Source organism: Arachis duranensis, chromosome 5 (genome assembly GCF_000817695.3).
Source record: "Arachis duranensis cultivar V14167 chromosome 5, aradu.V14167.gnm2.J7QH, whole genome shotgun sequence".
NCBI classification, from domain to species: domain Eukaryota; kingdom Viridiplantae; phylum Streptophyta; class Magnoliopsida; order Fabales; family Fabaceae; genus Arachis; species Arachis duranensis.
The window spans coordinates 45,149,283-45,160,226 of NC_029776.3; the positions used below are offsets into that span (position 1 = coordinate 45,149,283).

General features: G+C 41.0%; 1 non-coding gene across 1 annotated transcript; it reads left to right on the plus strand.

Annotated features, from left to right (window-relative positions):
• The first annotated feature begins 212 nt into the window (after nucleotides 1-212).
• On the plus strand, nucleotides 213-319 carry LOC127747818 (small nucleolar RNA R71). The gene has a single exon (XR_008009765.1). It is a non-coding gene; the product is annotated as a small nucleolar RNA R71 (small nucleolar RNA).
• Nucleotides 320-10,944: the final 10,625 nt, after the last annotated feature.

Sequence of the window (10,944 nt, forward strand, 5' to 3'; positions counted from 1 at the left end):
GAGCATCCATGGAGTTGAGCTCAATCACTCCTCTTTTTGGGTTTCTATCAGAGGCATAAAAGTACTTATTGTTGGCCACAGTTTCTATGAAGTCTATGGCCTCTTCAATTGTCTTCTTCTTGTTGAGTGAGCCTCCTGAAGAGTGATTTAGGGCCTTTTTTTATTCATATGATAGCCTTTCATAGAAAATGTGCAGCTGTACCCATTCATTGAACATGTCCGGAGGGCATTTTCTTGTCAACTCCTTGTATCTCTCCCATGCCTCATAGAGAGTTTCACCATCTTGTTGTCTAAAGGTTTGCACCTCAGCTCTAAACCTATTGACTCTTTGTGGAGGGTAGAATCTTGCTAGGAACTTGTTCACAACTTCCTCCCAAGTTGTCAAACTCTCCTTAGGAAATGATTCCAACCACTTTGATACTTTATCTCTGAGAGAGAAAGGAAACAGCAACAGCTTATAGGTGTCCGGGTGGACACCATTAGCCTTTACTATATAATAAATTCTCAAAAATATGGTTAGATATTGGTTGGGGTCTTCTTGTGCACTCCCTCCAAATGAGCAGCTGTTTTGAACAAGGGTAATGAGTTGGGGTTTTAACTCAAAATTACTAGCATGGATGGTTGGTTTTAGAATGCTGCTTCCATAATTTCCTGGGTTTGGGTTGATGTAAGAGCCTAAAACTCTTCTCTGCTGCCCCACATGGTTACCAGCACCTTCCCCAATATGATTATGTATCTCCTCCTCCATAGTAACGTTCAAATCTTCCTCCAATGCTTCCTCTCCAACTATCCCTTTGCCTCTTGCTTCCCCCCTTAATCTAAGAAAGGTCCTTTCAGGTTCACTATCAAAAGAAGTTGAAGTTTCTCCTCTTCTAAATGTCATACATTCAGCAAGCAACAAGCAAAAGACAAGTGAAGAAATCACTCTTGTTAAGACTTATGGTTAGTTTAATTGGTGCAATTGATCAAACACTTAGTGGATTAGTATGCTAAAATAGAAATATACACAATGAACAACAAAAATTCAAATGCTAAAGGAAAGAAGAAAATAAGAAACTGAAATTAAAAGAAACTAGCAAGGTAAATAAAAAATGCTTAATCTAGCTACCCATCAATTTAGTCATTGTCAAATTCAAACCAATCCCCAGCAACGGCGCCATAAAACTTGAAGACCAAAATTTACTCCCCATATAAAATGAATCCGTTCTTTGGCAAGCGTACCAAATATCGTCAAGTAATAACCCACTATGAGTGGGGTCGAATCTCACAGAGATTGGTATATTTGAACAATTTTAATCAATGGGTGAATTAGTCAAGCTAAACAATAGAGATTATTGAGTGTAGAATTCTAAATGAGCAGAAACGTAAATGACTTAAAAGTAAAGAAAAGCAATAGAGTGTAGGAAAGTAAATGGCAAGAATGTAAAGTGCTGGAACATAAATGATTTAATTGTAAATTGGAATGGGGAAATAGCAGAAATTAAAGAAAGCTATAAAGAATAGGGAAGATAAGAATAGGGAAAGTTCATTGGGATTAGGAGATGTTGCTCTCTTTGGATTAGGTCTAGATCATCACATCTTCAATCATGCAACTCATTGACCTCTTGGCAATCATGATTGATTGAACCCCAATTCCTTGGTGATTCAATCTCTCAAATCTTGATAATCAGCCAATTCCTTGGTCTAATTGCTCATGAAGAGAAATATGCTTGGTCCCTGATTATACCACACATCTTCATAGATCCAAATAGTGGGTGGATTATATGTCACCATATCCAATCCCAAAACCCAGATCTACTCAAGTGTGAGAAGGAATTTCAAGCATGGTTTCATGTTTCCTTTTCCAAGGTTCCCATGAAACCCATTTTGCATTCAACCTCTTTTCCAAGATGATTGAACACTAGCATGAAGAACAAAATTCCTTCTAGCAAATCAAAGAGAAGATGAAGAGAAGAAAAAATTTACTATCATTAATCCATCAAGTACAACAGAGCTCGCTCTCCCAATGAAAGGGAGTTTAGCTACTAATAGCTTAGAGAAAAGTACAAAAGATGGAGAAGATGAAGTGCAAAAGTAAAACTAAAGTTGAGTATTCAATCCCACTTGCCAAATCAACCCCCTTTTCAGTACTTCTAGGGGTTACTTATACTACTCCTATCACTAGAATTAAGAAAATACAAAAGAAAAAGAGAAAATTACAACTGAAAGGAAAAGGAAAACTCATAAAATGAACCATATGCCTGGCGTGCCATGCCTGGCTCCCCAAGTGGCATGCCTTCTTCATCAACTAACCTGGCGTGCCACGCCTTCGAGACCAAGTGGCATGTCCAGGGCCTCTCCTTTGCTCAGTTAGCCTAGCGTGCCACGCCTTCGACATCAAGTGGCATGCCCAGGCTTTTCCCTTTGTTCTTCTTCTCTAGAATCTTGAACTAACGTGGCACGCTTAGGTCTGGCGTGCCACGCCCATAATAAGCACCTCATCCTTCCTCTCTGGAAAACAACACTGGTGTGCCACGCCCAGTAGGTGGCATGCCACACCCTTTATGATGCATGCATGACTCCCTTTGGTTCAGTAGCTAGCGTGCCACGCCCAGCATTCAAGTGGCACGCCCATGGTTGCCTTGTCTTAGCGTGCCATGCCTTAAGTCCCAAGTGGCACGCCCTTTGTTCTTCCTCCTTGGGTGCTAAAGTTGGCGTGCCACGCCTTCGACATCATGTGGCATGCCCAAGTCAAAATTAAGGTTGGCATGCCACGCCTTCAACATCAAGTGGCACGCCCAGTGTTGTTTAGCCTTCTATTCCTCTCTGCCCATTTGAACTGGCGTGCCACGCCTCCAAGCTCAAGTGGCACGCCCATTTTAATGTTGAGCTTATCCAAGCTTGGCATGCCATGCCTAGAACTCAAGTGGCATGCCCCAATCACGAGCCAAGTTGGCGTGCCACGCCTTCGAACCCAACTGGCACGCCCTACTCATGAGCTAATCTGGCGTGCCACGCCCAGAACTCAAGTGGCACGCCCAGTGTTGGGTCTTCAATTCCCTTCTCTGGAGTAATGAACTGGCGTGCCACGCCTTCGATCTCAAGTGGCATGCCCAGTGTGTATAATGGAGCTAGCGTGCCACGCCCAGTCTGGCGCGCCACGCCTCCCTTGTGGTCTTTAAAAGTGCTCTCTGGAAAGTATAACAGGCGTGCCACGCCTGGCCCTGGCATACCACACCCATAATAAAGCTCATTGTCCCTTCTCTAGAGTTTATAACTGGCATGCCATGCTTAGCCTTGGCGTGCCGCTCCCATTGTGCTTTATCTCCCTGGCGTGCCATGCCCGGCATTGGTGTGCCACGCCCATAGTGAGCTCCATGGATTTCTTCTCTGGAAAATGATACTAGCATGCCACAGCTTTGATGTCAAGTGGCACACCCATTAGAATTCTTTCACTTTACCTTCTGGAATTGTCAACTGGCGTGCCACGCCTATTCACTTTGATGGCGTTTGCACCAAGTGGCACGCCCAGCTCACACACCCAGCATCCTTTTCTTGTTTCTTTCTTCTATTGTTGCTCTTTTCACCTGAAATTCAACAAAAACTCATTTCAAAGCAATGTACTATAATATTCACTATTTACTTATGAAATTGCATTGATTAAATGAGATTATGCTCTTTTTATAATTTCTTTTAGATAAGAGAAAGAGGTAGATGATGCAAGTCATCAGTGACACTTTTAAAGTACTGTCGCCATGCTTTTTATTGTCACGCTTCTAAAGCGTAGCCTAAGAGGATCAATAACCACACTTTTATGAGGGTGGCAATTAATTAAAGATTTGGTCACATTTAAGTTGTGACACTTAACAAAGCATGGTTGATAAACCACTATTTTATGGTTTATCTTGTGCTAATTTGGGTGGTTTTTATCAACTCTTTACTCACTTATTCATATGATTTGCATGATTTTACAATTCCTTCCCAATTTTATTCTATGATTGAAAACTTGCTTCCTAGACATCTAAATTATATATATTTTTTATTTCCCTTATACCATTCGATGCCGTGATCTGTGCGTTAAGTGTTTTCAGGCTTTATAGGGTAGGAATGGCTTAGAGGGTGGAGAGGAAGCTTGCAAAAATGGAAGGAACACAAGAAACTAAGGAGCTGACTGGCGAGAAACGACACGTGTGCGTACCTGACGCGTGCACGTGAAAAGCGAGTTTGCACAGCGACGCGTGCGCGTACCTGACGCGTACGCGTGATACGCAAAGATGGCTAGAGACGCGTACGCGTGACTGACGCATACGCGTGACATGCGCGACCTGCAAAAATCGCAGAAAATGTTGGAGGCAATTTTGGGCCGAGTTTGGACCCAATTTTTGGCCCAGAAACACAGAATAGAGCCAGGGGACAAGCAGAGACTCAAGACACATTCTCATTACGCGTAGTTTTTGTTTTAGTTTTGAATCTGAGAGAGAATTCTTCTTCTTCCTCTAGGTTTTCTTTACATTCATAGTTTTTAGAGTTTTATTGCTTTTGCTTTGGATATTGAGAAGAGTCATTACCTCCATTGAAGCTTCATTATTCTAGTTTGTTTCCCTATTCCTTTACTCTTTTTATTGCCCATTAACCCTGTTTGGATAAGTATGTTTATGATTTTGGAATTTATTAATGCAAAGAACTATTTTTACTTTTAATTAATTTTTAGTTATTGTTTATCATGTCTTCCTTTTATTCCCTTTTGAATTCTGTGAAAGTTATATTCATGTTAATGGAGTAGTTTTCTAACTTGATTGGGAGTTGATTAAAAGGAGAACCTTGAGTTTGAATACTCAAGTGTTAATCTTAATTGGAAGTTGTTGGCTGACTCTTTAGTCTCTGACTCTAATCCTTTCTTAAGAAAGGATTAGGACCCGAGCGATACGGTTGCTTGGTTAGTTACTTGACTTTCCCTTATTAAGTAAGGGATGACCAAGTAGAATAATAACCTTTTATTATTACACTTGGAAAAATTCAACAAGGATAGAACTTCCAATTAATCTTCTCCCGATCAAGGCTTTTATTTGAATTATATAAATTCTCTCGTTAATTTCCGCTGCTTAAATTCACTATTATTTATTTTTCTGTTTCTCAAACTCAAAAATTTCTTGGAAAACCTCTTACCAATAAGCTGCACTCTTTTGTCAACTCGTTGGGAGACGACCTAGGACTTATACTCCCAGTATTTTGTTCTTAATTCTATGGCAACTCTTTTCTAAATTGATAAGCGGATTTTAGTCGGTTAAGAACTGTACTTGCAACACTGTTTTCTGTATAAACTCTTAATCGGCCATTTTCCGCCACGTCATTTTTTGGCACCGTTGCCGAGGAGTTGCAACAGTGTGCTAATTTATTGGTTAGAATTTATTTATTTTCATTTTGTTTTATTTTTACCATGAGATTTATGTTTCTTTCATTGAATGACGCGTTCACTGCCTGATCAGAGCTTAGCCGCATTTGATCCTGAAATTGAAAGAACTGTTTCACGTATTAGGCGAGCTCGGCGTCGGTTACCCTCTGAGGGCGGTGAAGTGGTTATTGCCAATTCACCAGTCTTATCTGAGAGCGAATCTGAAGCACCATTTGAGGAGGAAACTAACTCCTCTACTACTGATTCGGTTAATTCACGTGCAGGTAAAATGGCGGAGCCCAAAAGGATCACTTTCCAAGAAGCAGGAGCTCCAAACTTTACACTGCAACCATATCAAGTGCGTTACCCAAATCTGGTTGTAGATTTTGAACTAAAGACTGCACTAATCAACTTGATACTAAGTTTCATGGCTTACCTGCTCAGGAGCCTATAAAGCACCTCAGGGATTTTCAGACAGCTTGTTCTACTGTTAGGCATCACGGTGCAGATGAGACTTCTATTCTGCTAACCGCCTTCCCGTTTTCTCTTGAGAGAAAGGTGAGGGAGTGGTACTACACTCAACTTGAAGCAGTTGTTACTAACTGGGATACGCTCAGGAGAGAATTCTTAGAAAAATACTTTCCAACTGAAGTTACTGATAGATTGAGGAAAGAAATTTCCTGCATTATTCAAGGAAAATTAGAGACTCTTTATGAGTATTGGGAGCGCTTCAATAACCTCCTAGATGCATGCCCCTATCACATGACTGACAAGTTGGTGTTGATCAGCTACTTCACACAAGGCATGAAGCCTCAGAATAAGACTACATTGGATGGTGCGAGTAACGGTTCTCTGAAAAAGTACAAGACCGTGGAGGAAGCGTGGCAACTTATCAGTGACCTAGCTGACTCCGCTCGGAATCACAGGCACAGGAACAACCATACCAAGGCTGTTGCAGAGGTTTCCTCTAGCGCCGAGACTACGGCTCTCACACAGAGTCTATGTGAGATGACCAACCTACTAACACAGATACATCTGAGCTAGCAACAATCTCAACCCCCATCACCACAACATAGTCAACAACATGTTCCTCAGAGAGTATGCGGAATATGTGCTGATTATAGTCATTACACTGATGAGTGTCCATAGCTCCAACATGAGGACAACACCTTGGCAGCTACTCACAATTTCTATGACCGCCTGAATCAAGGATACTATCAACAAGGTGGCAACTAGCTATAACCAAGGTAGGAACTTTAACCAAGGTTGGCAAGACAACTCCAACCAAGGGTAGAGAGATAATTCCAACCAAGGCTGGAGGGACAACCATAATAGAGGAGGCAGAGACAACCAAGGAAATCAGAGGTGGAATAATAATAACAACCAGCAAAACTGGTATCAGCAGAATCCTCCCTATCAACAGTAGAACCAGAACCAGCCTTGCAGAGCACCTCACCTAAGGCAGTCCCAAGCGTCTCAGCAGACCCCTCAGATTACTTACCCCCCCTTCTTCTTCTAATGATGAATTGCTTCAGTCCAATGAGTAAAGACAAAAGGCCATGGAGAGCACACTTAACTCCACCTTAAACGGTCTGACCTCAGCTGTACAAGCTCTTGCCTCACAGATTGGATCAATGAACACTCCCAACAAGCAGCCTTCAAGCTCCAGTGGAATTCCTTCTCAACCCTTATCCAACCCCAAGGGTGGCATCAATGCCATCACCTTGAGATCCGGAACCACACTGCAAGAGAGGAATCATGAGGAGCCAAAGCCACAAGAACACGCCCAGCTGAGGACATGGTTGAAGTGGAGGATGTTGAAGAGGAAGATGAAGTACGAGACATGGTTGAAGAAGAAGCAACTCAACCAGAGAATGGCGCACCAGAAGAAGCTAAAGCTACCAGAGACGCCATCCCTATTCCATTTCTACACCTTGCAAGGAAGCCCAAAAAGCGGATGGAACTCAATCCCAAAATAATAGAAATCTTCAAAAAGGTTGAGGTAACTGTTCCCCTTTTTGATGTTATTCAACAAGTACCTAAATATGCGAAGTTTCTAAAGGATTTGTGCATGCATAAGGATAAGATTAATGAATTAGAAACTATTCCTTTAGGTAGTTCCATATCTGCTTTAGTGGGGGGTATACCTGAAAAATGTAGTGACCCAGGTCCATGCATGGTTAACTGTACCATTGGAGGTGTAATATTTTATAACTACATGTGTGATTTAAGAGCATGCATGAGTATTATGCCTTTGTCTATATATGATGCTTTGAGACTCCCTCCCTTAAAAAGGTCGACAACTCGTTTTGTGTTAGCAGATAAAAGCATTATTACAGTGGTTGGAATTTGATGCCAGGGCATTTTGGCCAGTTTCACTGACCTTTTCTTCACTGTTTTTAAGGTAGTTTCATGCATTTTCTTAGGAAATAAGCTAGTTTTGGGTAGAATTTCACTTACTTCTTGATTCAAGTATACATTGTGTACTTTACATGATTTCATGAGGATTTTGCATGAATTATATGATAAATTGGATGATGCATGATCCCATTATTAAAAGCAAGACTTTGATGCACTCTGTTTGTTTGATTTCAGGCAAAAAGAAGCAGAAAAGAGCCACGTTAGTGGCTACGTTAGTTACACTAACGTGGGCACTAACGTGGAAGGAAAGAAAGTTGGAACATTAGTGGCATTAACTTTGAAGAAAGGAAATGGAGCCAACGTTAGTGACACTTAACATTATCACTAACGTTGGACCAAGCTCATAAGTGGCCACATTAGAGTCCACGTTAACTTAGTTAACGTGGCCTCTAATGGGAGCTAACGTAAGAGGAAAGGATTGTCGACAACGTTAGTGACACCTAACATTGTCACTAACGTTGAAAGCAACCAGACAACCCCCAAGGAAGCCACGTTAATTTCCACGTTAACTTAGTTAACGTGGAAGCTAACGTGGATGAAAGAAGGTTATGGCCAACGTTAGTGACACTCAACATTGTCACTAACGTTGGAAGGAGCCACACAAGCCACAATGAGCCACGTTAACTCCCACGTTAACTCAGTTAACGTGGAAGTTAACGTGGGCAAAAGTCCCACCTGGCAGCCTGACCATGCCTTCCTCAAACATGCATAACTTGAGCCACAAAGCTCCAAATGAGGTGATTCCAGTGGCATTGGAAAGTATGATTCCAAAGCTTTCCAAGCATATATGGCACTACATGGTTGACACTAAAGTTGAGGGAGTAAACCTGCCCCGAAAGTGCAATGATGAACATGGTATCAACCTGATTTAAGGCCAACTGACCTCTTCACCTTCCAAGAAGTATAACTCGAGTTGTAGAGCTCCAAATGATGCGCTTCCAAAGGCATTGGAAAGTAGACATCCAGGGATTTCCAAAAATATATAATAGTATGGGGTGGACACTAAGTTTGAGCTTCAAATACGGGAAATCGCTGGCATTATTGAGACTCAACATTTTCATTAACGTTGGCGACCATGCCAGCGACCATGTCCACTTCAAAGGTGCATTACTTGAGCTAAAGAGGTCCAATTGAGGTGATTCCAGTTGCGTTAGAAAGATGACATTCAGAGCTTTCCAACGATATATAATACTCTATAGTGGGCATGAAATTGGAGCACAAACAAGAGGCATCTTTTAAGCCCCAAAAACACCAACTGGGCAGCAAGTGCAACGTTAGCCATAATAACTTTAGCACTAACGCCACACTTAGCGTTAGTGTGGCTAACTTTAGCACTAACTTTAGCACCTGGACCTCAACTTGACTCACTTCTCTCTCAAGTCCACTTCAAAGCCCAAGCAAGCAAGCCCACAATTGTCAACCAATCAAGACTACAAGAAGCATCTAGAATAGGAATTTTCATTTAATTGTAATTTGCTTTTAATTTCATTTTGTAATTGAGGAGAGCCTATATAAAGGCCTTAGTCTTTACATTGAAAGCATTCTGGAATGGGGGATTGACGAGGGGTCTTCGGACTCCCCCCCCTTCACACACCATCTTTGATTTTGATTTCTAGAGCTATGAACAACTAAACCCCTTTCATTGGGTTAGGGAGCTCTGTTGTAATTTGATGGATAAATACTAATTTTCTTATTCTTCTTCTATCTTTCCTTTTGATTTTACTTGAAAGCTTTCGATCTTCATCTAATTGGATAGTTATCTTGGAAAAGAAGCTATTCAAACATGGATCTCTTTGGATCCTTGAAAGAGGAATGAAGAGATTAGCTAGAAATGCTTTCTCATGCTGGACCAAATTGAGTGTGGATGGGTATGTGGCTATAACCCTCTAAGCATTTGATTTGGGAAGTGCACGTGGTATAATCAGTGACCACACTTCATCTCTTCTCATGAGCAATTGACCAAGGAATTGGCTATTGATCAAGATTTGAGAGATTGAATTGCAAGAAATTGTGATTCAATCACTTAAGATTACCAAGGAGATCAATGAGTGCATTGATTGAGGAAGAGATAAAAATGAAATTGATCCGGAGAATGCAACATCTCCTAAGCCCAATGAACTCCCCATTTCTGATCTTCCCCATTCTCTTTATTTTCTGCAATTTACTTTTATGAGCAATTTCCCCACTGATCTTACCCATTCTCTTTAATTTCTGCAATTTACTTTTATGAGCAATTCTCCCATTCCCATTTACAATTCTGCAATTTACTTTCAGTCATTTACTTTCATGCCATTTTAATTTCTGCAATTATCAACTGTATTCATGGATTCGCTCAACTAGAACACTCCTCTAATTAAAGTTACTTGATCAATCAATCCCTGTGGGATTCGACCTCACTCTATTGTGAGTTTTTACTTGACGACAAATTCAGTACACTTGCCGAATGGGAATTTGTTGAGAGACAAGTTTTACCCCGATCAAGTTTATGGCGCCGTTGCCGGGGATTGATTGTGCATCGACAATGATTAAATTAGAGGATCACTAGATTGAGTATTTTTATTTTGTTTGCTTTAATTTTCTGTTTAAGTAATTTACTTTCTGTCTTAGTTAATTTCTTTCCTTCACCCTGTTTCTTAGTTTTTTTGTGTTATTTACGATTCAATTCACTAACCCACTAACTGTTTGTGATATTGCCTCACTGGGAATTTCCTCATCTGTGACAATGGAGATTCCAATTTCTTTTGGTGATTATTGTTTGAGACAGAGCTTTCTGTAGGAAAGAAACGAGCATCCATCATCTTTTGGTGATTATTGTTTGAGACAGAGCGCATCCATCATCTTTTGGTGATTATTGTTTGAGACAGAGCTTTCTGCAGGAAAGAAAGGAGCATCCATCATATTTTAGGCAATAAAATTTCATGGGAAACTCTCCACCACCCCATAATGATTCACTTTACTATGCTCATGGTGGGTGGGAGTATCAAGAACATGAAATGGGGTACTTTCCAGAGCCACAAAATGATCCATATTTTGGTGAAATTGATCACTACTCAAGTTGTGGCTGGGAAGATCATAATCAAAGAGATTTCACTCATTCATACCCCATTCATCAAGAGCCATCACCTCTCAATTATACAACCTCACCTCCAAGT